Here is a 19,805-nt window from a genome sequence, read left to right as displayed (position 1 = left end):
AATCTACAAAGGGATATAGATAGGCTCAATGAGCGGGAAAAAATCTGGCAGATGGACTATAATGTTGTAAAATGTCAGGTTATCCCCTTTGGTAGGAAAAATAAAAAAGCAAATTATTATTTAAATGGGGACTATTACAAAATGCCGTAGTGCAGAGGGATCTGGGGGTTCTTGTAGATGAAACTCAATAAGTTAGCATGCAGGTACAGCAAGTAATCAGGAAGGCAAATGGAATGCTGGCCTTTATTGCAAGAGGGATGGAGTATAAAAGTAGGGAAGTCCTGCTACAACTGTACAGGGCATTGGTAAGACCACACCTGGAGTACTGCGCACACTTTAGGTCTGGACTTGTTTCCATTCCCGTGCTGAGGGGATTGCCAGATGGGAGTATAATGTGGATAAATGTGAGGTTATCCACTTTGGTGGCAAAAACGTGAAGACAGGATATTATCTGAATGGCAGCAGATTAGGAAAAGGGGAGGTGCAACGAGACCTGGGTGTCATGGTTCATCAGTTTTTGAAAGTTGTCATGACGGTACAGCAGGCGGTGAAGAAGGCAAATGGTATGTTGGCCTTCATAGCTAGGGGATTTGAGTATAGGAGCAGGGAGGTCTTACTGCAGTTGTACAGGGCTTTGGTGAGGCCTCATCTGGAATATTGTGTTCAGTTTTGGTCTCCTAATCTGAGGAAGGACGTTCTTGCTATTGAGGGAGTGCAGGGAAGGTTCACCAGACTGATTCCCAGGATGGCAGGACTGACATATGAGGAGAGACTGGATCAACTGGGCCTTTATACATTGGAGTTTAAAAGGATGAGAGGGGATCTCATAGAAACATGTAAGATTCTGACAGGACGGGACAGGTTAGATGTGTGTAGAATATTCCCGATGTTGGGGAAGTCCAGAACCAGGGGACACAGTCTTAGGATAAGGGGTAGGCCATTTAGGACCGAGATGAGGAGAAACTTCTTCACTCAAGAGTTGTGAACCTGTGGAATTCTCTGCCGCAGAGAATTGTTGATGCTAGTTCATTGGATATATTCAAGAGGGAGTTAGATATGGCACTTACGTCTAAGGGGATCAAGGGGTATGGAGAGAAAGCAGGAAAGGGGTACTGAGGCAATGATCAGCCATGATCTTATTGAATGGTGGTGCAGGCCCGAAGGGCCGAATGGCCTAATCCTGCACCTATTTTCTATGTTTCTATGAGTGGAACCAGGGAGTGAACCTGAAGGTGCTGACTGTGGCTGGGTTCAATTTTACACACTCTGGTTTCCCTCCTTCTCCTCCCCTGATGGTGCAGACTCTGGCTGGGTTCAGTTCTGCACTCACTGCTTCCCCTCCCTCTCAAATGAGCTTACTCTGGCTGGGTTAAGTTCTACACTCACTGGTTCCCCTCCCTCTCCTACCCTGAAGGGGCTGGGTCCAGTTCTGCACTCACCGGTTCCCCTCCCCTGAAGATGCTGACTCTGACTGGGTTCAGCTCTACACTCACTGGTTCCCCTCCCTCTACTTCTGTGAAGATGCTGACTCTGTCTGGGTTCAGTTCTACACTCACTGGTTACCCCTCCCTGTCCAAAAGGAGCTGACTCTGGCTGGGTTCAGTTCCGCACACGCTTGTTCCCCTCTCCTCCCCTGAAGAGGCTCACTCGGGGTGGGTTCAGATATAGACTCATTCGTTCCCCTCCCTCTGCTCCCCTGAAGGAGCTGACTATTGTTGTGTTCAATTCTACACTCACTGGTTCCCCTCCCTCTCCTCCCCTGAAGGTGCTGACTCTGGCTGAGTTCAGTTCTGCGCTCACTGGTTGCCCTCGCATGAAGGTGCTGAGTGTGGCCGCGTTCAGTTTTACACTCACTGGTTCCCCTCCCTCTCCTCCCCTGAAGGTGCTGACTCTGGCTGGGTTCAGTTCGCACTCGCTTGTTCCCCTCTCCTCCCCTGTAGGTGCTGACTTGGGGTGGGTTCAGATATAGTGTCATTGGTTCCTCTCTCTCTCCTCCTCTGAAGGTTCCCCTCCCTCTCCTCCCCTGAAGGGGAGCCATTGGTTCCCCTCCCTCTCCTCCTCCTCCTCCTGTGCTATGTGGAAAATCAGGAACACTTCTATGTTTGCAGGAAGTGTATCCAGCTGCAGCTCCTGACAGACTGCATTGCAGCACTGGAGCTGCACATGGATTCACTCTGGAGCATCCGCGATGCTGAGGATGTCATGAATAGCACGTTTAGTGAGTTGGTCACACTGTAGATAAAGTTTACACAGGCAGATAGGGAATGGGTGACCATCAGGCAGAGCAGTGGAAGGAAGGTAGTGCAGGGGTCCTCTCCCTCCAAAACAGATACGCCACTTTGGGTACTGTTGGAGGAGATGACTCATCAGGGGAAGACAGTAACAGCCAAGTCCATGGCACCAGGGGTGGCTCTGCTGCGCAGGAGGGCAGGAAAAAGAGTGGGAGAGCGATAATTGTAGGGGATTCTATTGTAAGGGGAATAAATAGGCATTTCTGCGGTCGCAACCAAGACTCCAGGATGATATGGTATGTTGCCTCACTGGTGCAAGGGTCAAGGATGACTTGGAGCGGCTGCAGTGCATTCTGGGGGGGGGGTGTGAACAGCCAGTTGTCGTGGTGTGAAAGGGCAGATTACAAATTGTAATTACAATTCATAATAATAATTAGGATGTTTTAAAATGGAGTTAACAGGTTTTTTAAGATGGATCCCACAGCCTGTTTTTCAGACTGGGAAGCATGTGTGGGATGCCTTCCACAGAGGAGCAGATGTTCCAATTCATTGACCAAAGGCCTTCGGAGCCAGGCACAGACACAGATAACAGAATTTGAATTGTTTAAAAAGAATCATAACAACATGTATCTGGAATTACCAATTAAGGCATATAGAAGGCAGATTGGAGGAAGCACCCGACCAATCAATCATGTGTTAATCAATCAGCACGTATTAATTGTAACTTGTGTAATTATGTAATGCTATAATCTGAAACTGTATAAAATAAGATGTCTGTGGCAGTTTCTTTGAGCATTCCTTCAAGGATAACTCTCCTGCCGGCTTGTATCTTTTATTAATAAAAACTGCATTTACTTTAAGGCTAACGGACTCCGAGTGGTGGTTTGAAGTTAACCCTAACAACTTGGCGTAGTCGGGCAGGATCTACTGCAGGGGAAGATTCAACTCAAACAGCCAAACCGAGTGAGTAGAGAATTATCGAGAAATTCTCCTCCCAAAGTCCCAGCCAGAGATCCAATGAATCTGAAGCGGAGTCTGTGCAGCCGGTAAATCCAGCCGAGGGGTGTGTCAGAACACTGTAAGTAGATACGTGTGTCAGGAGAATAAGTACGTATACGGGATATCAGTGAAAAAGCCTCTGTGTAAAAAGCTCCGCATAAGTAAAGGCGGAAAAACGGGAACTGGAGAAAAAGCCCCGGTGTAAGAAATGGCAAAGGAAACTACCAAGGCCCTTGGAGGGGTGAGGTATAAACTACCAGAAGAGTTTCTGAGAGATAAATTTGAAAAGGTTAAGAAGATGGTTAAGGCAGGATAGGATGAAGGGAAAAAGATAATTTTAGCAGCAGTACAGACGAATAGAAAGATACCCGAAGGTGAGATGGACAGAGAAAGTGACAAAAGGCAAGAGGATGTAAGTATAAAAATAGATATAGACGACAAAAGGGAATGGACAAAGGAATTTGGCCCAAATTTGTATCCCCCATTAACTGGGTTAGGATTAGGACCCGAGTAAACTAAAGAATTGATTGGGGGCCGGACGGCTCGCTTAGTAGATATTTTTCGGACGACCATAAAAATCTGATAGTGACTATCTTAAGTGAAGTATGGATCCTAAAATAGAGCCAGCCAAACAATAAGCTTTGTTGAATAAAGAGAGACTTTTGTGAATGCCTGTCTTTGAATGAAAGTGCTTGTGTGATCTTGCGGAATATTTGAGGTGGGAATTAATGAATTTTTCATGTGTCTGAAAGCCTGTTTGGGAAAATGGTGGCTCCATCCACTTTTTCAGACAGAGTGAAAGTTTTTTTTAACCCTTTGTAGTGTTATCCTGTATGTGGGAAGTTTGAAGAAAGTGTGAACCTAGAATTGAATTACATTTTAACGTGCGGATTTATTCGGATGATAAGTTGCGGAGATAGGAAATACACAAAGGATAGATTTGTTGGGCAAAAGATAAAAAATGTGTGGTCCCGTTGGTTTTACAAAAAATTTCGACACGCTCACTTACTTGTCAAAAGAAAACATGTAATCATTGATTACATTGGGTTGAAAGACAATAAATCTAGTTTAGGAATGAGATAAAGAACGGAGAAGGGAAGTTGCAATGCCTTTTTAAAAAAAAAAGCCTGCGTGGGTCTCTCGAGGATGCAGGCTGGGGAAGTCACCCCCCGCCCCCCCCCCCCCCCATTTTCCTTTGTGTAAAACCTTGACGCGAAAGCTTCTAGCTCAGTAAAAAGAGTTTGAAATAAAAGATCGGCAGTACAATATTTGAATTGGGATTTTGAGATATTTCAGGTGATTCTCCTTGATAAACATTTTGGTTGTATTGGAAAATCTTGGGTTTGGAAGCCTTTTAATAAAAGTACACATACTGCGCCAGAAGCTGAAGCTTAAAAAGATGTAATTTATGAGATACTGTATCACAAAATTGAAGTTACAGAGCAAAAGATTCGAGTTTTTGATCAGCCTCTAAAACAGAAGTTAAGCACATAATTATAAAGCAAGTACTTTACATTCTGTGATCTGTGAATCGCTATAAACATAAATGAGAAGTCCGATGTTAAAAAAAAACAGTATTACCATATTTGACATTTTGTAATCCAACAATAAATACAAATACTACAAAAGGGGAGCAGAAATTAGGATGGGAACAGTGAAGAGTTAATTTTGTTGTGAAGGTTTCAAGTACCACTGATTAAAAAAAGGCACAAAAAATGAGATACATTTAAAATAAAAAGTTAAATCTGATCTCTTTTTTTAAAAAAAAGGAAATAAAACTAAAAGGTTTGGTACAATCTAGAAATATCTTCAGGGATCAGGTCAAACTCCTGGGCAAGTGGGGAGCTATCTGCGAAAATGTAAAAGGGACTTTGGAAAAATTAAAATGTTAAAACTACAGGTTTTAGCAGTTTAGAACAAAGGACAATATAAGTTGAACTTGTGACTTCAGATACGGTGGTTGAAGAACCACAGGAAGTGAGATGTAATGGCCTTGAAACTGGAACATTTGAGATAACGGAAAGCAGCTTTCACAGCCTACGTGCTAGACTCTGTTCTAGTTATAGAAAAGACATTTGAGATAACGGAAAGCAGGATTTAAAGTAAATCCCAAAAAGGCACAAATTGGACAAGCTGTCGTACCTGGGGCATAAAATATCCCAAGGAACTCGGACCATGTCCAATGACAGGAAGGAGGCCATAGAAACATAAAAACATAGAAAATAGGTGCAGGAGCAGGCCATTCAGCCCTTCTAGCCTGCACCACCATTCAATGAGTTCATGGCTGAACATGAAACTTCAGTACCCCCTTCCTGCTTTCTCGCCATAACCCTTGATCCCCCGAATAGTAAGGACTTCATCTAACTCACTTTTGAATATATTTAGTGAATTGGCCTCAACTACTTTCTGTGGTAGAGAATTCCACAGGTTCACCACTCTCTGGGTGAAGAAGTTTCTCCTCATCTCGGTCCTAAATGGCTTACCCCTTATCCTCAGACTGTGACCCCTGGTTCTGGACTTCCCCAACATTGGGAACATTCTTCCTGCATCTAACCTGTCTATACCGTCAGAATTTTAAACGTTTCCATGAGATCCCCTCTCATTCTTCTGAACTCCAGTGAATACAAGCCCAGTTGATCCAGTCTTTCTTGATAGGTCAGTCCCGCCATCCCGGGAATCAGTCTGGTGAATCTTCGCTGCACTCCCTCAATAGCAAGGATGTCCTTCCTCAAGTTAGGAGACCAAATCTGTACACAATACTCCATTAGGAATATTCCCCAACCAAAAACAGTCAGAGTGGTGTGTAAGGTACTGGGGTTCTTCAACTATTGCAGGAATTTTGTATCTAACTGCGGCAATTGCAGAAGCATTACAGCGGCTAGTGAAAGAGGGAAGACCATGCTTAGAAACTATAGAGTGGGGCCCCGAACAAGAAGCAACATACAGTAATCTGAAGGAAGCCCTAATGTCAGCTCTAGGGCTGGAACTCCCGAACATGGATCTCCCGTTCCATGTACATTGTGAGAACCAGGGAGACTTCTATGGAGCCGCGGTGACACACATACATGGGGATAGGATGAGACCCGTAGCTTACTACTAGACACAGCAATCACCAGCGGCTCCCGGTCTGTCCAGATACCTGGCCCCACTGGATTGGGTCACTTGGGCAGTCAAAATTAGTGAGCCTGTCATAATGACAGGAAAAATAATGCTGCACACAAAACACACACTGGTGGAAATGCTAAATAGGAGGCAGTCCTATTACCACATGATTAACTCGGATCAAGGGTCTCATTTCAAGGGTCAAGTGATGAAAGAAACTTGTAGAATATTCGGCATTAAGCAGAAGTTTCACATCCCATATCACCCCTAGAGTTCAGGGATGGTAGAGAGAATGATTCGGACCCTTACAACCGGCTCGAGTGAGGCAATGAGGTTACCAGAAGGAATAGTGACAGGAGGAGCCGACTTAGGCCCCCTATGAGACAGAATCAGAAAGTATGTGAGGGAATTGAGTGAGCAGTTGAAAGGTATGCAACAGGAGGTCCGGGAAAGGCAGAAGAAGGGGGATGAAGATGGTGTGATAACTGTCTTGGCTATAATCCCCGAGGTGGGGGCGAAGGCAATGGTAAAGGAGGTGGCAGAGAAACCAGGGTTCGCACCTAGGTGGAGTGGACCATAGGAGTTATTAATTAGTGGAGATATCTGTGCTTGCGTGAGTATGAAAGGTAGGGGCTGGTGGAAGCACTGGTTCCAGCTGAAAGAATATAAAGGGTACGACAGAGGGACTTTTTCGAGGATTAGGGTGGATATTTGCAATATTAGGGGTACTGGCTATAATAATATTGCTCTAGAAAGGGGCACATGCCCAGAGAAACGGTGCAAACAATCGTAGAAAAAATGGTGCAAACAATGCGGTTGAAATAGAAATGGTAAGACTAACTAAAAACCTGGACTATCTAGGGTGTTTTTTATCAACAGAATATAAACGTGATCACCACCGCTCTTCCTATTCTACAAGGACAAGGTACAAGGCTGATCCTGGGGGGGCCCAGAAGCATATACCCACACCGGAGGGTACAATAACTACGTAAAGCAGCCCCTACGGGGTGGCATCTGAATGTCAGGAGCGTTTATCTTGAAGCCACAAGATAAGTGGGTAACAAAATGTTACCTGAATATTGTAAACCAGGGGAATTAACCTTGGGAAAGCGTGTGGTAGTTAAACCTGGAACAGAAGTAATTTGTTATTTGATAATGTGCAGCATGAAATGTTACCTGTGAGCATAAATTTATCAGCCCTATACCTGCCAGAAAACTTTAGCCCCAAGACTAAAGCGTTATTCATACGATTGCTAGACACAATCCTGAGAAAAGCTAGTGACACATCAGGAGCAAGGGAGTAACACAAGCAGCTGAGACACAAAGGAGGAAGACAGAGGAGATCTATAGAGAATGACGTATTAACTGTACCGGGTCCCCTCTAGTAGATGCACTAGATATACAGGCGATCCCATCAGGAGCAGATAGTTTGAGGGGAATGATGGAGGTACTAATGAGGAAACAGGCCAGGATAGGGATAGAATCTTCAGAGTTAGGATCTGAAACATCCAAAATACTGCTAGAGGGATATCCGTATTGGAAGGCCATGCACGAACAATTAACGAGCTAAATAAGCAGGAATGAGAGGACAATGCCGAGGACAGGAAAAGAGACACATGTCATGCCTATAGGAGATGTATGATCGGTCAGGTGAGACACAATATGGATCAGATACAAACCTGGCAAGTTCCAGATTGAATAAATAGCACCCAGTTGAAACAAATGGCACAGCACACTGGGCCATTAGACGCCTGCACCCTGAAAGGAATGATTCATCATCATCATCGGCGCTCCCTCGAACCAGGATGACTTGCTTCCACATGAGTTCACAGATGTTCCGTTCCTGAGCTCCAATTGAAGGGTGGAAGATGCCTGTGTATGGATTTGTTTAATGTGTGGTGACCGTTGCACATCAGCCACCACACGGGCTTGACAGAGCTCGGCCTTTATCCAGTGGCAAGGGTTGAACCAGGACGACTGGAGACCTGCTCTAGGGTGTATGCGGTTACAGGAGGACGCGAGGGGTAACAAACGTAATACGAGGGGAAGAGTACATCCGCGATGGACCAGTATGAGATCAAAAAGAATGGAAATATAAGGGGAATATCTTTATCCGGGTGCCGGAGAGAAGGAAGTCTAACTATATGCCCTCACCCAGTGGGAGACGGGAGCAAGGATAGCTGCGGGTTTGACAATACTACAGAAGGATGTGTCACTGGAATAAGCCCTGCCCGAACCGAACCCACACATTACACCTATCAAGGGCGAGGAGAATATTGTGTGGTAACTAGCCTGGGAACTTACGGTTATGGAGGTTTGACTTGTAACATTACAATGCCTAACTTTTACTTTACTCCCAGAATGTCGGTGTCAGTGGGAAGAGCACACATGACATATATACACTCCAGGAAGACAATGACATTAAACATAAGCGATGAGATTAAGCAAGATATTGATGATTGCATGAAAGAGCAAGCACCACCAATTCCCCTGTTACTCGAAGATTTAACTCTATTCAAAGGACCATTAAGAAATAACACTAAAAGATATTATGAGCTAAAGGATAAACGCAAATTAACTGGACAGTGAAATAAAGGATAACCTGAAAAACCTGCCTTGTTACTTGAGATTATACATACGTGGATAAGGATCCTTTCACATACACTCGTGGCAGTACAGATAGGAATAGCCTCGAGTTGGTTGGTGATGTCATGTAACAAGTGTGAGGCATACTCGAGTAAAGTTACAAGACAGGGATTAGAATTATATCCCATGTGTTAGTCCTAGTGCAGCAATAGTGGTGCTGATACTCCGGGGAGAATGTGCAGGCAGATACAAGAGACAAAGAGCGAAGACGTTGGCCGAGGCCTGTAACCAAGAACGCAGAAAGCCTTTGTTATCAAACACAAAGACAGAACGAATACCTGATTATGAGTCGTGAGTGTCCCAATCCTATCGCCTGATCAACGAAACCGAGGCGGGAGACACACGAATCAAGACAGGATAAGGCAGGGAAAGGAAAATTGTTGTTCATGGTGAGACATTTTTAAGGGCTGGTCACCTAAAGCCTACACGGTCCTCAAATTGATGTGGCATCCAATTGTGCAAATAATGGTAGTGGTAGGGATATATATCGTGATACAACTATATCTGCTGTGTAAGATCTGAGGGATATACAACCGCGTGGTTCTAGCCGAACAGCAAACAGCCTTGTTAACTATGTAATGTAGGCATGATAGGGAGGCGAATGACTTTGTAACACATTAGCGAAACAACTAAGGCCCCCGAGCGTATGCTCTGTATGGACAAAAGAAATATAAGTGGCGTGCCAATATCCCAGGGAAATGGTCAGGGGTAGTATGTAAACACTCCGCAAAAGATGGAACTACGAGCGATCCCAAGGATATGGACTTGATATCATCATTTCCAGCAGATAGCTCAGAACATATATGTGCTAAGCTGATTATTTAGAAATATTCAGGGACCAACAGGAGGGACTGAAAGGGCAGATTACAAATCGTAATTACAATTCATAATAATAATTGGGATGTTTTAAAATGGAGTTAACAGGTTTTTTAAGATGGATCCCACAGCCTGTTTTTCAGACTGTGGGAAGCATGTGTGGGATGCCTTCCACAGAGGAGCAGATGTTTCAATTCATAGACCAAAGGCCTTCGGAGCCAGGCACAGACACAGATAATAGAATTTGAATTGTATAAAAAGAATCATAACAACATGTATCGGGAATGACCAATTAAGGCATATAGAAGGCAGATTGGAGAAAGCACCTGACCAATCAATCATGTGTTAATCAATCAGCACGTATTAATTGTAACTTGCGTAATTACGTAATGCTATAATCTGAAACTGGATAAAATAAATGTCTGTGGCAGTTTCTTTGAGCATTCCTTCAAGGATAACTCTCCTGCCAGTTTGTATCTTTTATCAATAAAAACTGCATTTACTTTAAGGTTAATGGACTCCGAGTGGTGGTTTGAAGTTAACCCTAACATGGTGCATATAGGTACCAACGACATTGGTAAAAAAAAACGGGATGAGATCCTACAAGCTGAATTTAAGGATCTAGGAATTAAATTAAAAAGTCGGACCTCAAAGATAGTAATCTCAGGATTTCTACCAGTGCCACGTGCTAGTCAGAGTAGAAATAACAGGATAATTAAGATGAATACGTATCTTGAGGAATGCTGCAAGAGGGAAGGATTCAAATTCCTGGGATATTGGAACCGGTTCTGGGGGAGGTGGGGCCAGTATAAAATGGATGGTCTGCACCTGGGCAGAACCGGAACTGATGTCCTAGGGGGAGTGTTTGCTAGTGCTTTTGGGGAGGGGCTAAACTAATATGGCAGGGGGATGGGAATCTATGCAGGTAGACAGAGGGAAGTAAAATGGGGGCAGAAGCAAAAGATAGAAAGGAGAAAAGTAAAAGTGGAGGGCAGAGAAATCCAAGGCAAAAATAAAAAAAAGCCCACATTACAGCATAATTCTAAAAGGGACAAAGAGTGTTAAAAAAAACAAGCCTGAAGACTCTGTGTCTCAATGCAAGGAGTATTCGTAATAAGGTGGATGAATTAACCGCACAGGCAATTATTAACGAACATGATATAATTGGGATTACGGAGACATGGCTCCAGGAAGACCAAGGCTGGGAACTCAACATCCAGGGGTTTTCAACAGTCAGGAAGGATAGACAGAAAGGAAAAGGAGGTGGGGCAGCATTGCTGGTTAAAGAGGAAATTAACGCAATAGTAAGGAAGGACATTAGCTTGGATGATGTGGAATCTGTATGGGTCGAGCTGCGGAATACCAAAGGGCAGAAAACGTTAGCAGGAGTTGTGTACAGACCACCAAACAGTAGTAGTGCGGCTGGGGATGGCATCAAACAGGAAATTAGGGATGCATGCAATAAAGGTACAGCAGTTATCATGGCGACTTTAATCTACATATAGATTGGGCTAACCAAACTGGTTTCAATTTGGTGGAGAAGGATTTCCTGGAGTGTATTAGAGATGGTTTTCTAGACTAATATATCAAGGAACCTGCTGGACAACTGGCCATCCTAGACTGGGTGTTGTGTAATGAGAGAGGACTAATTAGCAATCTTATTGTGTGAGGTCCCCTGGGGAAGAGTGACCATAATATGGTAGAATTCTTTATTAAGATGGAGAGTGAAACAGTTAATTCAGAGACTAGGGTCCTGAACTTAAGGAAAGATAACTTCCGATGGTATGACACATGAATTGGCTAGGATAGACTGGCAAATGATACTTAAAGGATTGACAGTGGATAGACAATGGCAGACATTTTTAGATCACATGGATGAACTTCAACAATTGTACATCCCTGTCTGGAGTAAAAATACAACGGGGAATGTGGCTCAACTGTGGCTAACAAGGGAAATTAGGGAAAACATTCAATCCAAGGAAGAGGCATATAAATCAGCCAGAAAAAACAGCAAACCTGAGGACTGGGAGAAATTTAGAATTCAGCAGAGGAGGACAAAGGGTTTAATTAGGAGGGGGAAAATAGAGTATGAGAGGAAGCTTGCAGGGAACATAAAAACTGACTGCAAAAGCTTCTATAGATATGTGAAGGGAAAAGGGTTAGTGAAGACAAATGTAGGTCCCTTGTAGTCAGAATCAGGTGAATTTATAATGGGGAACAAGGAAATGGCAGACCAATTGAACAAATACTTTGGTTCTGTCTTCACTAAAGAAGACACAAATAACCTTCCAGAAATACTAGGGCTCCGAGGGTCTAGCGAGAAGGAGGAACTGAAGGGAATCCTTATTATTCAGGAAATAGTGTTAGGGAAATTGATGTGATTGAAGGCCGATATATCCCCAGGGCCTGATAGGTTGCATCCCAGAGTACTTACGGAAGTGGCCCTAGAAACAGTGGATGCATTGGTGATCATTTTCTAACATTGTATTGACTCTGCATCAGTTCCTATGGACTGGAGGGTAGCTAATGTAACACCAATTTTTAAAATAGGAGGGAGAGAGAAAACAGGGAATTATAGACCGGTTAGCCTGACATCAGTGGTGGGGAAAATGTTGGAATCAATTATTAAAGATGAAATAGCAGCGCATTTGGAAAGCAGTGACAGGATCGGTCCAAGTCAGCACGGATTTATGAAAGGGAAATCATGCTTGACAAATCTTCTAGAATTTTTTGAGGATGTAACTAGCAGAGTGGACAAAGGAGAAACATAGAAACATAGAAAATAGGTGCAGGAGTGGGCCATTCGGCCCTTCGAGCCTGCACCGCCATTCAATGAGTTCATGGCTGAACATGCAACTTCAGTACCCCATTCCTGCTTTCTCGCCATATCCTTGATCCCCCGAGTAGTAAGGACTACATCTAACTCCTTTTTGAATATATTTAGTGAATTGGCCTCAACAACTTTCTGTGGTAGAGAATTCCACAGGTTCACCAGTCTCTGGGTGAAGAAGTTTCTCCTCATCTCGATCCTAAATGGCTTACCCCTTATCCTTAGACTGTGACCCCTGGTTCTGGACTTCCCCAACATTGGGAACATTCTTCCTGCATCTAACCTGTCTAAACCCGTCAGAATATTAAATGTTTCTATGAGATCCCCTCTTATTTTTCTGAACTCCAGTGAATACAAGCCCAGTTGATCCAATCTTTCTTGATAGGTCAGTCCCGCCATCCCGGGAATCAGTCTGGTGAACCTTCGCTGCACTCCCTCAATAGCAAGAATGTCCTTTCTCAAGTTAGAAGACTAAAACTGTACACAATACTCCAGATGTGGCCTCATCAAGGCCCTGTACAACTGTAGTAACACCTCCCTGCCCCTGTACTCAAATCCCCTTGCTATGAAGGCCAACATGCCATTTGCTTTCTTAATCGCCTGCTGTACCTGCATGCCAACCTTCAATGACTGATGTACCATGACACCCAGGTCTCATTGCACCTCCCCTTTTCCTAATCTGTCACCATTTAGATAATAGTCTGTCTCTCTGTTTTTACCACCAAAGTGGATAACCTCACATTTATCCACATTATACTTCATCTGCCATGCATTTGCTCACTCACCTAACCTGTCCAAGTCACTCTGCAGCCTCATAGCATCCTCCTCGCAGCTCACACTGCCACCCATTCCACCAGTCACCAATTCCCTTCATCTACAGATGCTCCCTGACCAGTCACCATTTCTCCCTCATTTCCACATGCTCCCTGACCAGTCACCATTTCCACACGCTCCCTAACTAGTCACCATTTCTCCCTCAATTCCACACGCTCCTTGACCAGTCACCATTTCTCCCTCATTTCCACACACTCCCTGACCATTCACCATTTCCACACACTCCCTGACCAGTCACCATTTCCATACACTCCCTGACCAGTCACCATTTCTCCTTAATTTACAGACACTCCCTGACTTGTCACCAATTCCCTTGAGCACATTGATCTAGGCTGACACTCCAGTGCAGTGCTGAGGGAATGCTGCTCTGTTGGAGGTGCCGTATTTCGGATGGGACGTTAAGCTGAGGCCCCATCTGCTCTCTCAGGTGGTCATAAAAGATCCCATGGCACTATTTCGAAGAAGAGCCGGGGACTTCTCCTTGGTGTCCTGGCCAATATTTATCCCTCAATCAACATAACAAAAACAGATTATCTGATCATTATCACACTGCTGTTTGTGGGAGCTTGCTGTACTCAAGTTGGTTGCCTGCCGCGTTTCCCACACTACAACAGTGACTACACTCCAAAAGTAATTCACTGGCTGTAAAGCGTTTTGAGACTTCTGGTGGTCATGACCGGCACTATATAAATACAAGTCTTTCTTTCTTCTTTCTTTCTTGATTGACAGACGCTCCCTGACCAGTCTCCATTTCTCCTTCATTTACAGACGCTCCCTGACCAGTCAACATTGAGCTGACATTGTTGAAGGTTCTCTCTCCTCAGGTACTGTCCTGCTCTCCCCCAAATCTGCCATCATCACTGCTCTTCTCAAAAAACTAACCCTCAATTCCCCCCCCCCCACCCCGCCCGATCCTTGCAAACTACCCCCCATCTCCAACCTCCCCTTGTTTGCAGACGACACTAAAATTAGCTGTGTGGTTGATAATGAAGAGGAAAGTCATGGGCTGCAGGAGGATATTAATCCACGGGTCAGGTGGGCAGAGCAGTGGCAAATTAAATTTAATTCAGAGAAGTCTGAGGTGATGCACTTTGGGAGGGATAATAAGAAAAGGGGATACACATTAAGCGGTAGGCCACTAAATAGTGTAGATGAACAAAGTGACCTTGGAATGCTTGTCTACAGAACACTTTTTGTGAGAAAATGAAAACATTAAATCATAAAATCGTGTCCTCCCGATCTGGGGGGCGCACCAAACATTTCCAAGGCCCTTTTTTGGGTTTTTTTTTTGTTTTTTTTAAAGTTTTTTTTGGGGCACTAAAATCTTATTTTTTTTTCTTCAAGTGCCCCCTATAAAAGGGGAGGGGGACACTAAAAACACCAGCAATTAAAACAAATTAAACTTTAAAACATAAAATCAAATTAAAATTTGTTTGCCGGGCGTGACGATGCACTCCAGTCCCTCCGATGCCCACCTCTCGCGGAAGGTCGCGAGCGTACCGATGGACACCGCGTGCTCCATCTCCAAGGACACCCTGGCGCTGATGTACGCGCGGAAGAGAGGCAGGCAGTCAGGTTGAACGACCCGCTCGACAGCCCGCTGCCTGGACCGGCTGATGGCACCCTTGGCTGTGCTCAGGAGCAGTCCTACAAGGAGGCCCTCGGACCTACCCGCTCCCCTCCGCACAGGGTGTCCAAAGATCAGGAGTGTGGGACTGAAGTGCAGCCAGAATTTCAGCAGCAGCCCCTTTAAATAATAAAACAGGGGCTGCAACCTCGTGCATTCCATAAAAACATGGAACACGGACTCTTCCAGACCGCAGAAATTGCAGGCAGCCTGGGAGCCCGTGAACCGGCTTAAAAATTTATTGCACGGCTCTGCTCCGTGCACCACCCTCCAGGCCAAGTCCCCAATAAATACTGGGAGGACTCCCGCGTAGAGTGCCCTCCATCGGGGACCCCCGCCTCCTCTGGACGGCAAGATGGTACGCCATGGCGTTTCCGGACAGCACGCGAGGAAGTTGAGAGTGTGCAGGAGCAGCCCGTACAGGAAACCCCTCCGCGTGGAACTGAAAGGCACGGAGGGGATTTCCTCAAGGCGGCTCAAGTTGTGAGGCGCCGGCTCCCGAGGGAGGTTCCGGAGTTTGGCGCCAATGAGGAATTCCGTCCGGACGGGGGTCAGTTCGGACGGGATCTCCCCACGTGCTTGAGCCTTCTCGATGCACCTAACGGAGTCAGGGCCCAGAGCAGTTTTTAGCGACTCAATGGCATCGGCCTCGCGGCGGACGTTGGCGGAATTTAAGCGCCGCGCCAGCGTGTCTGGCGGCATCCAGCCCGCTCCTCCACCATCGAGCAGGTCCCTGACCCTGGTCACCTCACCAGCCACAGCCCTCTCGTCCGACCACCACCTAAAACCTCGGTCGTGGAGGTATGGATTCCCGAGCAGCGGCTCCTGCAGGACGGCCGCCACTCCAGCCGGTGGAGAGCTGCGCTTGGTGGAGACTTTGTTCCAGACCCTGGTGAGTTCCTTGTAAAAGACAGGCAGCTCCTGGAAGGCGATCCTGACGCCCCCCAAGCTCACAAACAGGAGCTGCATGTCGTAGTTGAGGCCGTGCTGCTGGCGGAAGAAATACGTCGCCAGAGCACGCCACCTAGGAGGGGGCTCGACGTAAAGGTATCTCTGCAGGGTCTGAAGATGGAAAGTCGCGAGCTGGGTGCTGATGCACACCAACGACTGACCGCCCTCCCCAAGCGGGAGACTCAAGACCGCGGCAGAGACCCAGTGCTTCCTGTTGTTCCAGAAGCAGTCCACCAGCTTCTTCTGTATCTTGGCGACAAACACAGGGGGAGGGGTCAATGTGACCAGCCGGTACCACAACATGGCGGCAACCAGCTGGTTTATGACTAGCGCTCGACCCCTGTAGGAGAGCACTCGGAGCAGTCCTGTCCAGCGCCCTAGGCGAGCGGCGACCTTGGCCTCCAGCTCTTGCCAGTTCGCCGGCCAGGCTTCCTCGTCGGGGCGAAGGTCGACTCCCAGATAGAGGAGATGGGTCGTGCTCCAGGCAAAAGGCCTGAGCTCCTCCGGCAGGGAGTCCACCCGCCACTGACCCACCAGGAGTCCGGAACATTTCTCCCAGTTGATCCTGGCGGAGGATGTGGCCGAGTAAATCTCCTGGCACTCACGCATCCTCCGCAGGTCAACGGGATCCTCTACTGCGAGGAGCACGTCATCGGCGTAAGCCGAGAGGACGACCTCCACGCCCGGCCCTTGCAGAGCCAGTCCCGTCAACCTCGTCCGCAGGAGGCGCAGAAAAGGCTCCACGCAGATGGCATATAACTGGCCGGACATGGGGCATCCCTGGCACACCCCTCTCCCAAAGCGAAGGGGCGCCATCAAGGACCCGTTAACCTTTATCAGACACTCCACGTCGGCGTACAAAAGTCGGATCCGGGCGACGAAATGCGTCCCGAACCCGAAAGCGCTCAGAGTTCCGAACAGATAGTCGTGATCCACCCTGTTGAACCCCTTCTCTTGGTCGAGAGATAGGAAGGCGACCGACAGACCAGTCTCCGGAGAATGATGGATGAGGTCCCGGACTAGATGGATGTTATCGTGGATTGTCCGGCCCGGGACCGTGTCGGACTGGTCGGGGTGGATCATGTGGTCCAGCACGGCGCCAAGGCGAGCAGACATCACCCTGGTGAAGATTTTGTAGTCCGTATTGAGGAGGGAGACCGGGCGCCAGTTCTTAAGGAGGCGGAGATCGCCCTTCTTAGGCAACAGGACGATGACTGCCCTGCGCCAAGAGAGGGGCATCTCCCCAGTCGCCAGACTTTCTCCCAGGACCCGCATGTAGTCGTCCCCCAGGACGTCCCAGAACGCCCTGTGGAACTCCATGGTCAGCCCGTCCAGCCCCGGGGATTTTCCCCTCGAGAACCGGTCGAGGACACCGGTCAGCTCCGCCAGGCTTAGCGGAGCTTCCAGATTTTTGCCGCCCTCCGGGTTGACCTTCGGCAGGTCCTCCCACAAAACTCTACGCGCTTCCTCGCTGGACGGTTCCGGAGCGAACAGAGCCCCGTAATATTCACGGGCCCTGTTGTTGACGCCCTCCGGATCCGAGACAAGAGAGCCGTCATTGGTCAGCAGCGTCAAGAGCTGCTTACGGACACTCTGTCTTTTTTCCAGCGAGTAGAAGAAGGGGGAGCCGTGGTCCAGATTCCGCAGGAACCGGATCCGCGACCTCACCAGCGCGCCTCGTGACCCGACGAGCTGCAGGTCCTTCAGCGCGGCCTTCTTCGCTTCGTACACCATCCGCAGGGCCGGGTCCTCGACGACTTGACCGAGATGGGACTCCAGTTCGAGCACCTCTTTTTCTAGGCGCCCGACCCTGGCCGCCCGCCTCTTGGTCGACCCCCTCGCGTACTCTTGACAGAAGACGCGGACGTGAGCCTTGCCCACGTCCCACCATAGCCTCAAGGAGGGGAAGCCCCCCTGCTTCCTTCTCCAGTCGGCCCAGAAACGACGGAACGAGTCCTGGAACCGCATGTCCTCCAGCAGCTGGTTGTTAAAATGCCAGTACGCGGACCCCGTCCTCGCGCGGAACGAAGCGAGCTCCGGCCACACCAGGTGGTGGTCTGAACATGGCACCAGTCGCATGGAGGCCGCCGGGATGCAGGAAACGTACGCCCGAGACACGTAAAGGCGGTCGACTCTGGACCATCCTACTCCAGGCCTCACCCAAGTAAAGGCGCTGGAGCTGGGATGGAGATTTCACCAGACGTCCACCAAGTCGAAGGACCCGACCAGGTCCCTCAACTTCTCCATCGCCATCATGCTCTGCGGGGCACCGGTGCGGTCCCTCGCCTCGAGGGTGCAGTTAAAATCCCTCCCCGAGGACAATGCAGTCGCCGACATCGACGGAGCCAAGAAGAGCGGACACCTCTTCGAAGAAGCGCGTTTGCTGCGGTTGGGGCTGAGGGGCGTACACGTTCATGAGATGGAGCGGCACGTCCCCCAGGCGACCCGTGACGTGCAGCAAGCGGCCTGGCACGGGCTACTCGACCCCCAAGATCTCCGGCTGAAAATGCGGGGCCAACAAGATGGCCACCCCACAAGAAGTGGTAGTGAGGTGGCTCATGCGGACCTCTCCGTGCCATTCCAGGAGCCACGTGGCTTCATCTCCCGGAACGGTGTGGGTTTCTTGCAGGAAGCACACCGCATATTTCCCCTCCAGCAGGAGCGAAAAATTGTTAAATCTACGGCGTGCCCCTCTGCCGCCATTGATGTTGAGGCTGGCTATGGTTATCTTCATGACAAAAGCATAGTGCAACCTCTACCTAACCTATTGTGGGGGGTGGAGTGGAGTCGTTTGTTGACCTCCACTCCTTCAGCAGCCCAGTGAGGAACTTTTTGAGCCGGCACAGCTCAAGGCCTTGTGCCTTTGATAAGGGCCCGCCCACGGCCATGGTTTTAGCGGTGGCGCGGACGGACACGATGAGCAGCCCCGGCTTGGACCATCTTTCCAGGGTCAGATGGGCTCGGTTGCGGCGACCCTGGCTCTGGACCAAAAAGTCCCGGAGTTCCTTTGCAGGAATGAGGGGGGACTCAGCGGCGGGCACTAGGAGATCCACCGCCTCACTGGCAATGGACTCGAGATCTTCTCCCTCGTCCCCCACTGAGTCCCCGTCCCCCTCCGGGAGGTCGCAGCCAGCAGCCGGCCCGTCGACCGCACGAGGTACGGCAAACGGCCCGGCTGCTCCATCCGACCCTGGCTCTGCCCCGATCCCACCCCCAGGATCGTCGGCAGAGGAATCCCCACTGGGCTCTTTTAAAAGCGGTGCTGGGTCAGGAAGCGACAGCGGAAGGGGTTCCTCCTCCACCCCAGGAGCTGGTGAACGCAGAGAGACCTGGTCAAAGTAATGTTCCAGGTCCTCCAAATACCCCAGCTCCAAAGTAGGGGGCGAAGGTTGTTGTTCTTTCCCCTCCCCGCCGCCACCCCCCGCCCAGCATGTACAGATTCATTAAAATTGTTTAAACTGTGTATTTCTGCCGAGTTGAGCAAGTCCCGGGGGAAGTTGGATATTGGCTGGGCGGGCTCAGGTTCGACCTTTTCGGCCCCGCCCGCCTCAGTCCCCGGGACGCTCGACCCGGCGGCTACGCATTCCTCCGCTGACCCCACGCCCCCCACGACAGGCAGGTGTTCCACGCCATCCCCGGGAGGCAGAGGCTGGGCAGCCTCAACTGTCTCACCCTCCCCGGGGACAGACTCCTCTCGCCTACAGCGCAGCTTGGGGGCGCTGGTGGGGGACGCGGGACATGCCGCAGGCACCGACTCCTCCGCGGAGGG

General features: G+C 48.4%; 1 protein-coding gene across 7 annotated transcripts in view; it reads left to right on the top strand.

The window, feature by feature from the left end:
- Positions 1–19,805, top strand: part of LOC139252676 (zinc finger protein 239-like) — a 111,017-nt gene that overhangs the window by 60,275 nt on the left and 30,937 nt on the right. The gene's annotated exons all lie outside the window — the stretch shown is intronic.

Source organism: Pristiophorus japonicus, unplaced genomic scaffold, assembly GCF_044704955.1.
Source record: "Pristiophorus japonicus isolate sPriJap1 unplaced genomic scaffold, sPriJap1.hap1 HAP1_SCAFFOLD_476, whole genome shotgun sequence".
Classification (NCBI taxonomy): domain Eukaryota; kingdom Metazoa; phylum Chordata; class Chondrichthyes; family Pristiophoridae; genus Pristiophorus; species Pristiophorus japonicus.
This window is presented reverse-complemented; position numbering and strand designations above follow the sequence as displayed.